The sequence below is a fragment of the Electrophorus electricus genome, chromosome 13, assembly GCF_041902795.1.
Source record: "Electrophorus electricus isolate QZ-2024a chromosome 13, ASM4190279v1, whole genome shotgun sequence".
NCBI classification, from domain to species: domain Eukaryota; kingdom Metazoa; phylum Chordata; class Actinopteri; order Gymnotiformes; family Gymnotidae; genus Electrophorus; species Electrophorus electricus.
The window spans coordinates 21,619,974-21,633,447 of record NC_137509.1 but is presented as its reverse complement, the minus strand read 5'-3'; the positions used below and the strand labels follow the sequence as shown (position 1 = coordinate 21,633,447).

General features: G+C 36.1%; 10 pseudogenes; all 10 read right to left on the bottom strand.

Moving 5' to 3' along the window:
• Nucleotides 1-598: 598 nt before the first annotated feature.
• LOC145645388 (5S ribosomal RNA) lies at nucleotides 599-717 on the bottom strand (annotated as a pseudogene).
• A 790-nt stretch (nucleotides 718-1,507) lies between these two features.
• On the bottom strand, nucleotides 1,508-1,626 carry LOC145645513 (5S ribosomal RNA; annotated as a pseudogene).
• A 1,701-nt stretch (nucleotides 1,627-3,327) lies between these two features.
• LOC145645387 (5S ribosomal RNA) lies at nucleotides 3,328-3,446 on the bottom strand (annotated as a pseudogene).
• A 790-nt stretch (nucleotides 3,447-4,236) lies between these two features.
• On the bottom strand, nucleotides 4,237-4,355 carry LOC145645512 (5S ribosomal RNA; annotated as a pseudogene).
• A 1,701-nt stretch (nucleotides 4,356-6,056) lies between these two features.
• Nucleotides 6,057-6,175, bottom strand: LOC145645386 (5S ribosomal RNA; annotated as a pseudogene).
• A 1,229-nt stretch (nucleotides 6,176-7,404) lies between these two features.
• On the bottom strand, nucleotides 7,405-7,523 carry LOC145645819 (5S ribosomal RNA; annotated as a pseudogene).
• A 1,701-nt stretch (nucleotides 7,524-9,224) lies between these two features.
• LOC145645385 (5S ribosomal RNA) lies at nucleotides 9,225-9,343 on the bottom strand (annotated as a pseudogene).
• A 790-nt stretch (nucleotides 9,344-10,133) lies between these two features.
• On the bottom strand, nucleotides 10,134-10,252 carry LOC145645383 (5S ribosomal RNA; annotated as a pseudogene).
• Nucleotides 10,253-11,042: 790 nt separating this feature from the next.
• Nucleotides 11,043-11,161, bottom strand: LOC145645511 (5S ribosomal RNA; annotated as a pseudogene).
• A 1,701-nt stretch (nucleotides 11,162-12,862) lies between these two features.
• LOC145645382 (5S ribosomal RNA) lies at nucleotides 12,863-12,981 on the bottom strand (annotated as a pseudogene).
• Nucleotides 12,982-13,474: the final 493 nt, after the last annotated feature.

Genomic DNA, 13,474 nt, shown 5'->3' with positions numbered 1-13,474 from the left:
CACATTCAAGCATGTCAGTTGGAGAGTAAATTAAAGTGATGCAATAAAAACTTACAGCATCTGCTATTCCCAGGTGCTAGCAGATAGTTTGATTTAATTATTCACTGCACTTCAAATTTGAACATGATAGCTTGAACATAAATTAAAGGGATGCAATAAAATCTTACAGCACCTGCTATTCCCTGGTACTAAAAGATTTCTATTTAATCTGTACACTTCACATACAAGCATGTCAGTTGCAGCTTAAATTAAAGTGATGCAACAAAAACTTACACCATCTGCTATTCCCAGGTGCTAACAGATAGTTTTTTTTAATTAATCACTCACTTCACATCCTAGCATGTCATCTTAAAAGTAAATTAAAGTGATGCAAGAGAAGCTTACAGCATCTCGTAGTCCAAGCTGCTAACAGATAGTTTTTTGATGAATCACTGCACTTCACATTCAGGCATGTGAGTTGGAGAGTAAATGAAAGTGATGCAAAAAAAACTTACAGCATCTGCTATTCCCATGTGCTAACAGAGAGTTTTTTTTATTAATCACTGCACTTCACATTTGAGCATGTCAGCTTGAAAGTAAATTAAAGTGATGCAAGAAAAGGTTACAGCACCTGGTATTCCTAGGTAGGGTCCCACCTCAGTACTATCCAGGCCCAAAGTTGTTCAGCTTCCAAGGTCAGATGAGATTGGACGTTCTCAAGCTGGTGTGGCCGTAAGCCTTAAACACTTACTCTAATTGCCTAATCATAGCAAATATGATCAAAGACCAATCTGACAATTTTTTTTATTAATTCCTGCACTTGACATTCTAGAATGTTATCTTGAAAGTATATTAAATGATGCAATAAAAGCTTACAACATCTGGTATTCGGAGGCACTAACAGACAGTTTTTTTTTAATCACTGCACTTCACATTCAAGCATGTCAGTTGGAGAGTAAATTAAAGTGATGCAATAAAAACTTACAGCATCTGCTATTCCCAGGTGCTAGCAGATAGTTTGATTTAATTATTCACTGCACTTCAAATTTGAACATGATAGCTTGAACATAAATTAAAGGGATGCAATAAAATCTTACAGCACCTGCTATTCCCTGGTACTAAAAGATTTCTATTTAATCTGTACACTTCACATACAAGCATGTCAGTTGCAGGTTAAATTAAAGTGATGCAACAAAAACTTACAGCATCTGCTATTCCCAGGTGCTAACAGATAGTTTTTTTTAATTAATCACTAACTTCACATCCTAGCATGTCATCTTAAAAGTAAATTAAAGTGATGCAAGAGAAGCTTACAGCATCTCGTAGTCCAAGCTGCTAACAGATAGTTTTTTGATGAATCACTGCACTTCACATTCAGGCATGTGAGTTGGAGAGTAAATGAAAGTGATGCAAAAAAAACTTACAGCATCTGCTATTCCCAGGTGCTAACAGATAGTTTTTTTTATTAATCACTGCACTTCACATTTGAGCATGTCAGCTTGAAAGTAAATTAAAGTGATGCAAGAAAAGCTTACAGCACCTGGTATTCCTAGGTAGGGTCCCACCTCAGTACTATCCAGGCCCAAAGTTGTTCAGCTTCCAAGGTCAGATGAGATTCGACGTTCTCAAGCTGGTGTGGCCGTAAGCCTTAAACACTTACTCAAATTGCCTAATCATAGCAAATATGATCAAAGACCAATCTGACAATTTTTTTTAGTAATCCCTGCACTTGACATTCTAGAAAGTTATCTTGAAAGTAAATTAAATGATGCAATAAAAGCTTATAACATCTGGTATACGGAGGCACTAACAGACAGTTTTTTTATTAATCACTGCACTTCACATTCAAGCATGTCAGTTGGAGAGTAAATTAAAGTGATGCAATAAAAACTTACAGCGTCTGCTATTCCCAGGTGCTAGCAGATAGTTTGATTTAATTATTCACTGCACTTCAAATTTGAACATGAAGCTTGAACATAAATTAAAGGGATGCAATAAAATCTTACAGCACCTGCTATTCCCTGGTACTAAAAGATTTCTATTTAATCTGTACACTTCACATACAAGCATGTCAGTTGCAGATTAAATTAAAGTGATGCAACAAAAACTTACAGCATCTGCTATTCCCAGGTGCTAACAGATAGTTTTTTTTAATTAATCACTGCACTTCACATCCTAGCATGTCATCTTAAAAGTAAATTAAAGTGATGCAAGAGAAGCTTACAGCATCTCGTAGTCCAAGCTGCTAACAGATAGTTTTTTGATGAATCACTGCACTTCACATTCAGGCATGTGAGTTGGAGAGTAAATGAAAGTGATGCAAAAAAAACTTACAGCATCTGCTATTCCCATGTGCTAACAGATAGTTTTTTTTAATTAATCACTGCACTTCACATCCTAGCATGTCATCTTAAAAGTAAATTAAAGTGATGCAAGAGAAGGTTACAGCACCTGGTATTCCTAGGTAGGGTCCCACCTCAGTACTATCCAGGCCCAACGTTGTTCAGTTTCCAAGGTCAGATGAGATTGGACGTTCTCAAGCTGGTGTGGCCGTAAGCCTTAAACACTTACTCTAATTGCCTGATCATAGCAAATATGATCAAAGACCAATCTGACAATTTTTTTTATTAATCCCTGCACTTGACATTCTAGAATGTTATCTTGAAAGTAAATTAAATGATGCAATAAAAGCTTACAACATCTGGTATTCGGAGGCACTAACAGACAGTTTTTTTTTAATCACTGCACTTCACATTCAAGCATGTCAGTTGGAGAGTAAATTAAAGTGATGCAATAAAAACTTACAGCATCTGCTATTCCCAGGTGCTAGCAGATAGTTTGATTTAATTATTCACTGCACTTCAAATTTGAACATGAAGCTTGAACATAAATTAAAGGGATGCAATAAAATCTTACAGCACCTGCTATTCCCTGGTACTAAAAGATTTCTATTTAATCTGTACACTTCACATACAAGCATGTCAGTTGCAGATTAAATTAAAGTGATGCAACAAAAACTTACAGCATCTGCTATTCCCAGGTGCTAACAGATAGTTTTTTTTAATTAATCACTGCACTTCACATCCTAGCATGTCATCTTAAAAGTAAATTAAAGTGATGCAAGAGAAGCTTACAGCATCTCGTAGTCCAAGCTGCTAACAGATAGTTTTTTGATGAATCACTGCACTTCACATTCAGGCATGTGAGTTGGAGAGTAAATGAAAGTGATGCAAAAAAAACTTACAGCATCTGCTATTCCCATGTGCTAACAGAGAGTTTTTTTTATTAATCACTGCACTTCACATTTGAGCATGTCAGCTTGAAAGTAAATTAAAGTGATGCAAGAAAAGGTTACAGCACCTGGTATTCCTAGGTAGGGTCCCACCTCAGTACTATCCAGGCCCAAAGTTGTTCAGCTTCCAAGGTCAGATGAGATTGGACGTTCTCAAGCTGGTGTGGCCGTAAGCCTTAAACACTTACTCTAATTGCCTAATCATAGCAAATATGATCAAAGACCAATCTGACAATTTTTTTTATTAATTCCTGCACTTGACATTCTAGAATGTTATCTTGAAAGTATATTAAATGATGCAATAAAAGCTTACAACATCTGGTATTCGGAGGCACTAACAGACAGTTTTTTTTTAATCACTGCACTTCACATTCAAGCATGTCAGTTGGAGAGTAAATTAAAGTGATGCAATAAAAACTTACAGCATCTGCTATTCCCAGGTGCTAGCAGATAGTTTGATTTAATTATTCACTGCACTTCAAATTTGAACATGATAGCTTGAACATAAATTAAAGGGATGCAATAAAATCTTACAGCACCTGCTATTCCCTGGTACTAAAAGATTTCTATTTAATCTGTACACTTCACATACAAGCATGTCAGTTGCAGGTTAAATTAAAGTGATGCAACAAAAACTTACAGCATCTGCTATTCCCAGGTGCTAACAGATAGTTTTTTTTAATTAATCACTAACTTCACATCCTAGCATGTCATCTTAAAAGTAAATTAAAGTGATGCAAGAGAAGCTTACAGCATCTCGTAGTCCAAGCTGCTAACAGATAGTTTTTTGATGAATCACTGCACTTCACATTCAGGCATGTGAGTTGGAGAGTAAATGAAAGTGATGCAAAAAAAACTTACAGCATCTGCTATTCCCAGGTGCTAACAGATAGTTTTTTTTATTAATCACTGCACTTCACATTTGAGCATGTCAGCTTGAAAGTAAATTAAAGTGATGCAAGAAAAGCTTACAGCACCTGGTATTCCTAGGTAGGGTCCCACCTCAGTACTATCCAGGCCCAAAGTTGTTCAGCTTCCAAGGTCAGATGAGATTCGACGTTCTCAAGCTGGTGTGGCCGTAAGCCTTAAACACTTACTCAAATTGCCTAATCATAGCAAATATGATCAAAGACCAATCTGACAATTTTTTTTAGTAATCCCTGCACTTGACATTCTAGAAAGTTATCTTGAAAGTAAATTAAATGATGCAATAAAAGCTTATAACATCTGGTATACGGAGGCACTAACAGACAGTTTTTTTATTAATCACTGCACTTCACATTCAAGCATGTCAGTTGGAGAGTAAATTAAAGTGATGCAATAAAAACTTACAGCGTCTGCTATTCCCAGGTGCTAGCAGATAGTTTGATTTAATTATTCACTGCACTTCAAATTTGAACATGAAGCTTGAACATAAATTAAAGGGATGCAATAAAATCTTACAGCACCTGCTATTCCCTGGTACTAAAAGATTTCTATTTAATCTGTACACTTCACATACAAGCATGTCAGTTGCAGATTAAATTAAAGTGATGCAACAAAAACTTACAGCATCTGCTATTCCCAGGTGCTAACAGATAGTTTTTTTTAATTAATCACTGCACTTCACATCCTAGCATGTCATCTTAAAAGTAAATTAAAGTGATGCAAGAGAAGCTTACAGCATCTCGTAGTCCAAGCTGCTAACAGATAGTTTTTTGATGAATCACTGCACTTCACATTCAGGCATGTGAGTTGGAGAGTAAATGAAAGTGATGCAAAAAAAACTTACAGCATCTGCTATTCCCATGTGCTAACAGATAGTTTTTTTTAATTAATCACTGCACTTCACATCCTAGCATGTCATCTTAAAAGTAAATTAAAGTGATGCAAGAGAAGGTTACAGCACCTGGTATTCCTAGGTAGGGTCCCACCTCAGTACTATCCAGGCCCAACGTTGTTCAGTTTCCAAGGTCAGATGAGATTGGACGTTCTCAAGCTGGTGTGGCCGTAAGCCTTAAACACTTACTCTAATTGCCTGATCATAGCAAATATGATCAAAGACCAATCTGACAATTTTTTTTATTAATCCCTGCACTTGACATTCTAGAATGTTATCTTGAAAGTAAATTAAATGATGCAATAAAAGCTTACAACATCTGGTATTCGGAGGCACTAACAGACAGTTTTTTTTTAATCACTGCACTTCACATTCAAGCATGTCAGTTGGAGAGTAAATTAAAGTGATGCAATAAAAACTTACAGCATCTGCTATTCCCAGGTGCTAGCAGATAGTTTGATTTAATTATTCACTGCACTTCAAATTTGAACATGAAGCTTGAACATAAATTAAAGGGATGCAATAAAATCTTACAGCACCTGCTATTCCCTGGTACTAAAAGATTTCTATTTAATCTGTACACTTCACATACAAGCATGTCAGTTGCAGATTAAATTAAAGTGATGCAACAAAAACTTACAGCATCTGCTATTCCCAGGTGCTAACAGATAGTTTTTTTTAATTAATCACTGCACTTCACATCCTAGCATGTCATCTTAAAAGTAAATTAAAGTGATGCAAGAGAAGCTTACAGCATCTCGTAGTCCAAGCTGCTAACAGATAGTTTTTTGATGAATCACTGCACTTCACATTCAGGCATGTGAGTTGGAGAGTAAATGAAAGTGATGCAAAAAAAACTTACAGCATCTGCTATTCCCATGTGCTAACAGAGAGTTTTTTTTATTAATCACTGCACTTCACATTTGAGCATGTCAGCTTGAAAGTAAATTAAAGTGATGCAAGAAAAGGTTACAGCACCTGGTATTCCTAGGTAGGGTCCCACCTCAGTACTATCCAGGCCCAAAGTTGTTCAGCTTCCAAGGTCAGATGAGATTGGACGTTCTCAAGCTGGTGTGGCCGTAAGCCTTAAACACTTACTCTAATTGCCTAATCATAGCAAATATGATCAAAGACCAATCTGACAATTTTTTTTATTAATTCCTGCACTTGACATTCTAGAATGTTATCTTGAAAGTATATTAAATGATGCAATAAAAGCTTACAACATCTGGTATTCGGAGGCACTAACAGACAGTTTTTTTTTAATCACTGCACTTCACATTCAAGCATGTCAGTTGGAGAGTAAATTAAAGTGATGCAATAAAAACTTACAGCATCTGCTATTCCCAGGTGCTAGCAGATAGTTTGATTTAATTATTCACTGCACTTCAAATTTGAACATGATAGCTTGAACATAAATTAAAGGGATGCAATAAAATCTTACAGCACCTGCTATTCCCTGGTACTAAAAGATTTCTATTTAATCTGTACACTTCACATACAAGCATGTCAGTTGCAGGTTAAATTAAAGTGATGCAACAAAAACTTACAGCATCTGCTATTCCCAGGTGCTAACAGATAGTTTTTTTTAATTAATCACTAACTTCACATCCTAGCATGTCATCTTAAAAGTAAATTAAAGTGATGCAAGAGAAGCTTACAGCATCTCGTAGTCCAAGCTGCTAACAGATAGTTTTTTGATGAATCACTGCACTTCACATTCAGGCATGTGAGTTGGAGAGTAAATGAAAGTGATGCAAAAAAAACTTACAGCATCTGCTATTCCCAGGTGCTAACAGATAGTTTGATTTAATTATTCACTGCACTTCAAATTTGAACATGATAGCTTGAACATAAATTAAAGGGATGCAATAAAATCTTACAGCACCTGCTATTCCCTGGTACTAAAAGATTTCTATTTAATCTGTACACTTCACATACAAGCATGTCAGTTGCAGGTTAAATTAAAGTGATGCAACAAAAACTTACAGCATCTGCTATTCCCAGGTGCTAACAGATAGTTTTTTTTAATTAATCACTAACTTCACATCCTAGCATGTCATCTTAAAAGTAAATTAAAGTGATGCAAGAGAAGCTTACAGCATCTCGTAGTCCAAGCTGCTAACAGATAGTTTTTTGATGAATCACTGCACTTCACATTCAGGCATGTGAGTTGGAGAGTAAATGAAAGTGATGCAAAAAAAACTTACAGCATCTGCTATTCCCAGGTGCTAACAGATAGTTTTTTTTATTAATCACTGCACTTCACATTTGAGCATGTCAGCTTGAAAGTAAATTAAAGTGATGCAAGAAAAGCTTACAGCACCTGGTATTCCTAGGTAGGGTCCCACCTCAGTACTATCCAGGCCCAGAGTTGTTCAGCTTCCAAGGTCAGATGAGATTCGACGTTCTCAAGCTGGTGTGGCCGTAAGCCTTAAACACTTACTCAAATTGCCTAATCATAGCAAATATGATCAAAGACCAATCTGACAATTTTTTTTAGTAATCCCTGCACTTGACATTCTAGAAAGTTATCTTGAAAGTAAATTAAATGATGCAATAAAAGCTTATAACATCTGGTATACGGAGGCACTAACAGACAGTTTTTTTATTAATCACTGCACTTCACATTCAAGCATGTCAGTTGGAGAGTAAATTAAAGTGATGCAATAAAAACTTACAGCGTCTGCTATTCCCAGGTGCTAGCAGATAGTTTGATTTAATTATTCACTGCACTTCAAATTTGAACATGAAGCTTGAACATAAATTAAAGGGATGCAATAAAATCTTACAGCACCTGCTATTCCCTGGTACTAAAAGATTTCTATTTAATCTGTACACTTCACATACAAGCATGTCAGTTGCAGATTAAATTAAAGTGATGCAACAAAAACTTACAGCATCTGCTATTCCCAGGTGCTAACAGATAGTTTTTTTTAATTAATCACTGCACTTCACATCCTAGCATGTCATCTTAAAAGTAAATTAAAGTGATGCAAGAGAAGCTTACAGCATCTCGTAGTCCAAGCTGCTAACAGATAGTTTTTTGATGAATCACTGCACTTCACATTCAGGCATGTGAGTTGGAGAGTAAATGAAAGTGATGCAAAAAAAACTTACAGCATCTGCTATTCCCATGTGCTAACAGATAGTTTTTTTTAATTAATCACTGCACTTCACATCCTAGCATGTCATCTTAAAAGTAAATTAAAGTGATGCAAGAGAAGGTTACAGCACCTGGTATTCCTAGGTAGGGTCCCACCTCAGTACTATCCAGGCCCAACGTTGTTCAGTTTCCAAGGTCAGATGAGATTGGACGTTCTCAAGCTGGTGTGGCCGTAAGCCTTAAACACTTACTCTAATTGCCTGATCATAGCAAATATGATCAAAGACCAATCTGACAATTTTTTTTATTAATCCCTGCACTTGACATTCTAGAATGTTATCTTGAAAGTAAATTAAATGATGCAATAAAAGCTTACAACATCTGGTATTCGGAGGCACTAACAGACAGTTTTTTTTTAATCACTGCACTTCACATTCAAGCATGTCAGTTGGAGAGTAAATTAAAGTGATGCAATAAAAACTTACAGCATCTGCTATTCCCAGGTGCTAGCAGATAGTTTGATTTAATTATTCACTGCACTTCAAATTTGAACATGAAGCTTGAACATAAATTAAAGGGATGCAATAAAATCTTACAGCACCTGCTATTCCCTGGTACTAAAATATTTCTATTTAATCTGTACACTTCACATACAAGCTTGTCAGTTGCAGATTAAAGTAAAGTGATGCAACAAAAACTTACAGCATCTGCTATTCCCAGGTGCTAACAGATAGTTTTTTTTAATTAATCACTGCACTTCACATCCTAGCATGTCATCTTAAAAGTAAATTAAAGTGATGCAAGAGAAGCTTACAGCATCTCGTAGTCCAAGCTGCTAACAGATAGTTTTTTGATGAATCACTGCACTTCACATTCAGGCATGTGAGTTGGAGAGTAAATGAAAGTGATGCAAAAAAAACTTACAGCATCTGCTATTCCCATGTGCTAACAGAGAGTTTTTTTTATTAATCACTGCACTTCACATTTGAGCATGTCAGCTTGAAAGTAAATTAAAGTGATGCAAGAAAAGGTTACAGCACCTGGTATTCCTAGGTAGGGTCCCACCTCAGTACTATCCAGGCCCAAAGTTGTTCAGCTTCCAAGGTCAGATGAGATTGGACGTTCTCAAGCTGGTGTGGCCGTAAGCCTTAAACACTTACTCTAATTGCCTAATCATAGCAAATATGATCAAAGACCAATCTGACAATTTTTTTTATTAATTCCTGCACTTGACATTCTAGAATGTTATCTTGAAAGTATATTAAATGATGCAATAAAAGCTTACAACATCTGGTATTCGGAGGCACTAACAGACAGTTTTTTTTTAATCACTGCACTTCACATTCAAGCATGTCAGTTGGAGAGTAAATTAAAGTGATGCAATAAAAACTTACAGCATCTGCTATTCCCAGGTGCTAGCAGATAGTTTGATTTAATTATTCACTGCACTTCAAATTTGAACATGATAGCTTGAACATAAATTAAAGGGATGCAATAAAATCTTACAGCACCTGCTATTCCCTGGTACTAAAAGATTTCTATTTAATCTGTACACTTCACATACAAGCATGTCAGTTGCAGCTTAAATTAAAGTGATGCAACAAAAACTTACACCATCTGCTATTCCCAGGTGCTAACAGATAGTTTTTTTTAATTAATCACTCACTTCACATCCTAGCATGTCATCTTAAAAGTAAATTAAAGTGATGCAAGAGAAGCTTACAGCATCTCGTAGTCCAAGCTGCTAACAGATAGTTTTTTGATGAATCACTGCACTTCACATTCAGGCATGTGAGTTGGAGAGTAAATGAAAGTGATGCAAAAAAAACTTACAGCATCTGCTATTCCCATGTGCTAACAGAGAGTTTTTTTTATTAATCACTGCACTTCACATTTGAGCATGTCAGCTTGAAAGTAAATTAAAGTGATGCAAGAAAAGGTTACAGCACCTGGTATTCCTAGGTAGGGTCCCACCTCAGTACTATCCAGGCCCAAAGTTGTTCAGCTTCCAAGGTCAGATGAGATTGGACGTTCTCAAGCTGGTGTGGCCGTAAGCCTTAAACACTTACTCTAATTGCCTAATCATAGCAAATATGATCAAAGACCAATCTGACAATTTTTTTTATTAATTCCTGCACTTGACATTCTAGAATGTTATCTTGAAAGTATATTAAATGATGCAATAAAAGCTTACAACATCTGGTATTCGGAGGCACTAACAGACAGTTTTTTTTTAATCACTGCACTTCACATTCAAGCATGTCAGTTGGAGAGTAAATTAAAGTGATGCAATAAAAACTTACAGCATCTGCTATTCCCAGGTGCTAGCAGATAGTTTGATTTAATTATTCACTGCACTTCAAATTTGAACATGATAGCTTGAACATAAATTAAAGGGATGCAATAAAATCTTACAGCACCTGCTATTCCCTGGTACTAAAAGATTTCTATTTAATCTGTACACTTCACATACAAGCATGTCAGTTGCAGGTTAAATTAAAGTGATGCAACAAAAACTTACAGCATCTGCTATTCCCAGGTGCTAACAGATAGTTTTTTTTAATTAATCACTAACTTCACATCCTAGCATGTCATCTTAAAAGTAAATTAAAGTGATGCAAGAGAAGCTTACAGCATCTCGTAGTCCAAGCTGCTAACAGATAGTTTTTTGATGAATCACTGCACTTCACATTCAGGCATGTGAGTTGGAGAGTAAATGAAAGTGATGCAAAAAAAACTTACAGCATCTGCTATTCCCAGGTGCTAACAGATAGTTTTTTTTATTAATCACTGCACTTCACATTTGAGCATGTCAGCTTGAAAGTAAATTAAAGTGATGCAAGAAAAGCTTACAGCACCTGGTATTCCTAGGTAGGGTCCCACCTCAGTACTATCCAGGCCCAAAGTTGTTCAGCTTCCAAGGTCAGATGAGATTCGACGTTCTCAAGCTGGTGTGGCCGTAAGCCTTAAACACTTACTCAAATTGCCTAATCATAGCAAATATGATCAAAGACCAATCTGACAATTTTTTTTAGTAATCCCTGCACTTGACATTCTAGAAAGTTATCTTGAAAGTAAATTAAATGATGCAATAAAAGCTTATAACATCTGGTATACGGAGGCACTAACAGACAGTTTTTTTATTAATCACTGCACTTCACATTCAAGCATGTCAGTTGGAGAGTAAATTAAAGTGATGCAATAAAAACTTACAGCGTCTGCTATTCCCAGGTGCTAGCAGATAGTTTGATTTAATTATTCACTGCACTTCAAATTTGAACATGAAGCTTGAACATAAATTAAAGGGATGCAATAAAATCTTACAGCACCTGCTATTCCCTGGTACTAAAAGATTTCTATTTAATCTGTACACTTCACATACAAGCATGTCAGTTGCAGATTAAATTAAAGTGATGCAACAAAAACTTACAGCATCTGCTATTCCCAGGTGCTAACAGATAGTTTTTTTTAATTAATCACTGCACTTCACATCCTAGCATGTCATCTTAAAAGTAAATTAAAGTGATGCAAGAGAAGCTTACAGCATCTCGTAGTCCAAGCTGCTAACAGATAGTTTTTTGATGAATCACTGCACTTCACATTCAGGCATGTGAGTTGGAGAGTAAATGAAAGTGATGCAAAAAAAACTTACAGCATCTGCTATTCCCATGTGCTAACAGATAGTTTTTTTTAATTAATCACTGCACTTCACATCCTAGCATGTCATCTTAAAAGTAAATTAAAGTGATGCAAGAGAAGGTTACAGCACCTGGTATTCCTAGGTAGGGTCCCACCTCAGTACTATCCAGGCCCAACGTTGTTCAGTTTCCAAGGTCAGATGAGATTGGACGTTCTCAAGCTGGTGTGGCCGTAAGCCTTAAACACTTACTCTAATTGCCTGATCATAGCAAATATGATCAAAGACCAATCTGACAATTTTTTTTATTAATCCCTGCACTTGACATTCTAGAATGTTATCTTGAAAGTAAATTAAATGATGCAATAAAAGCTTACAACATCTGGTATTCGGAGGCACTAACAGACAGTTTTTTTTTAATCACTGCACTTCACATTCAAGCATGTCAGTTGGAGAGTAAATTAAAGTGATGCAATAAAAACTTACAGCATCTGCTATTCCCAGGTGCTAGCAGATAGTTTGATTTAATTATTCACTGCACTTCAAATTTGAACATGAAGCTTGAACATAAATTAAAGGGATGCAATAAAATCTTACAGCACCTGCTATTCCCTGGTACTAAAAGATTTCTATTTAATCTGTACACTTCACATACAAGCATGTCAGTTGCAGATTAAATTAAAGTGATGCAACAAAAACTTACAGCATCTGCTATTCCCAGGTGCTAACAGATAGTTTTTTTTAATTAATCACTGCACTTCACATCCTAGCATGTCATCTTAAAAGTAAATTAAAGTGATGCAAGAGAAGCTTACAGCATCTCGTAGTCCAAGCTGCTAACAGATAGTTTTTTGATGAATCACTGCACTTCACATTCAGGCATGTGAGTTGGAGAGTAAATGAAAGTGATGCAAAAAAAACTTACAGCATCTGCTATTCCCATGTGCTAACAGAGAGTTTTTTTTATTAATCACTGCACTTCACATTTGAGCATGTCAGCTTGAAAGTAAATTAAAGTGATGCAAGAAAAGGTTACAGCACCTGGTATTCCTAGGTAGGGTCCCACCTCAGTACTATCCAGGCCCAAAGTTGTTCAGCTTCCAAGGTCAGATGAGATTGGACGTTCTCAAGCTGGTGTGGCCGTAAGCCTTAAACACTTACTCTAATTGCCTAATCATAGCAAATATGATCAAAGACCAATCTGACAATTTTTTTTATTAATTCCTGCACTTGACATTCTAGAATGTTATCTTGAAAGTATATTAAATGATGCAATAAAAGCTTACAACATCTGGTATTCGGAGGCACTAACAGACAGTTTTTTTTTAATCACTGCACTTCACATTCAAGCATGTCAGTTGGAGAGTAAATTAAAGTGATGCAATAAAAACTTACAGCATCTGCTATTCCCAGGTGCTAGCAGATAGTTTGATTTAATTATTCACTGCACTTCAAATTTGAACATGATAGCTTGAACATAAATTAAAGGGATGCAATAAAATCTTACAGCACCTGCTATTCCCTGGTACTAAAAGATTTCTATTTAATCTGTACACTTCACATACAAGCATGTCAGTTGCAGCTTAAATTAAAGTGATGCAACAAAAACTTACACCATCTGCTATTCCCAGGTGCTAACAG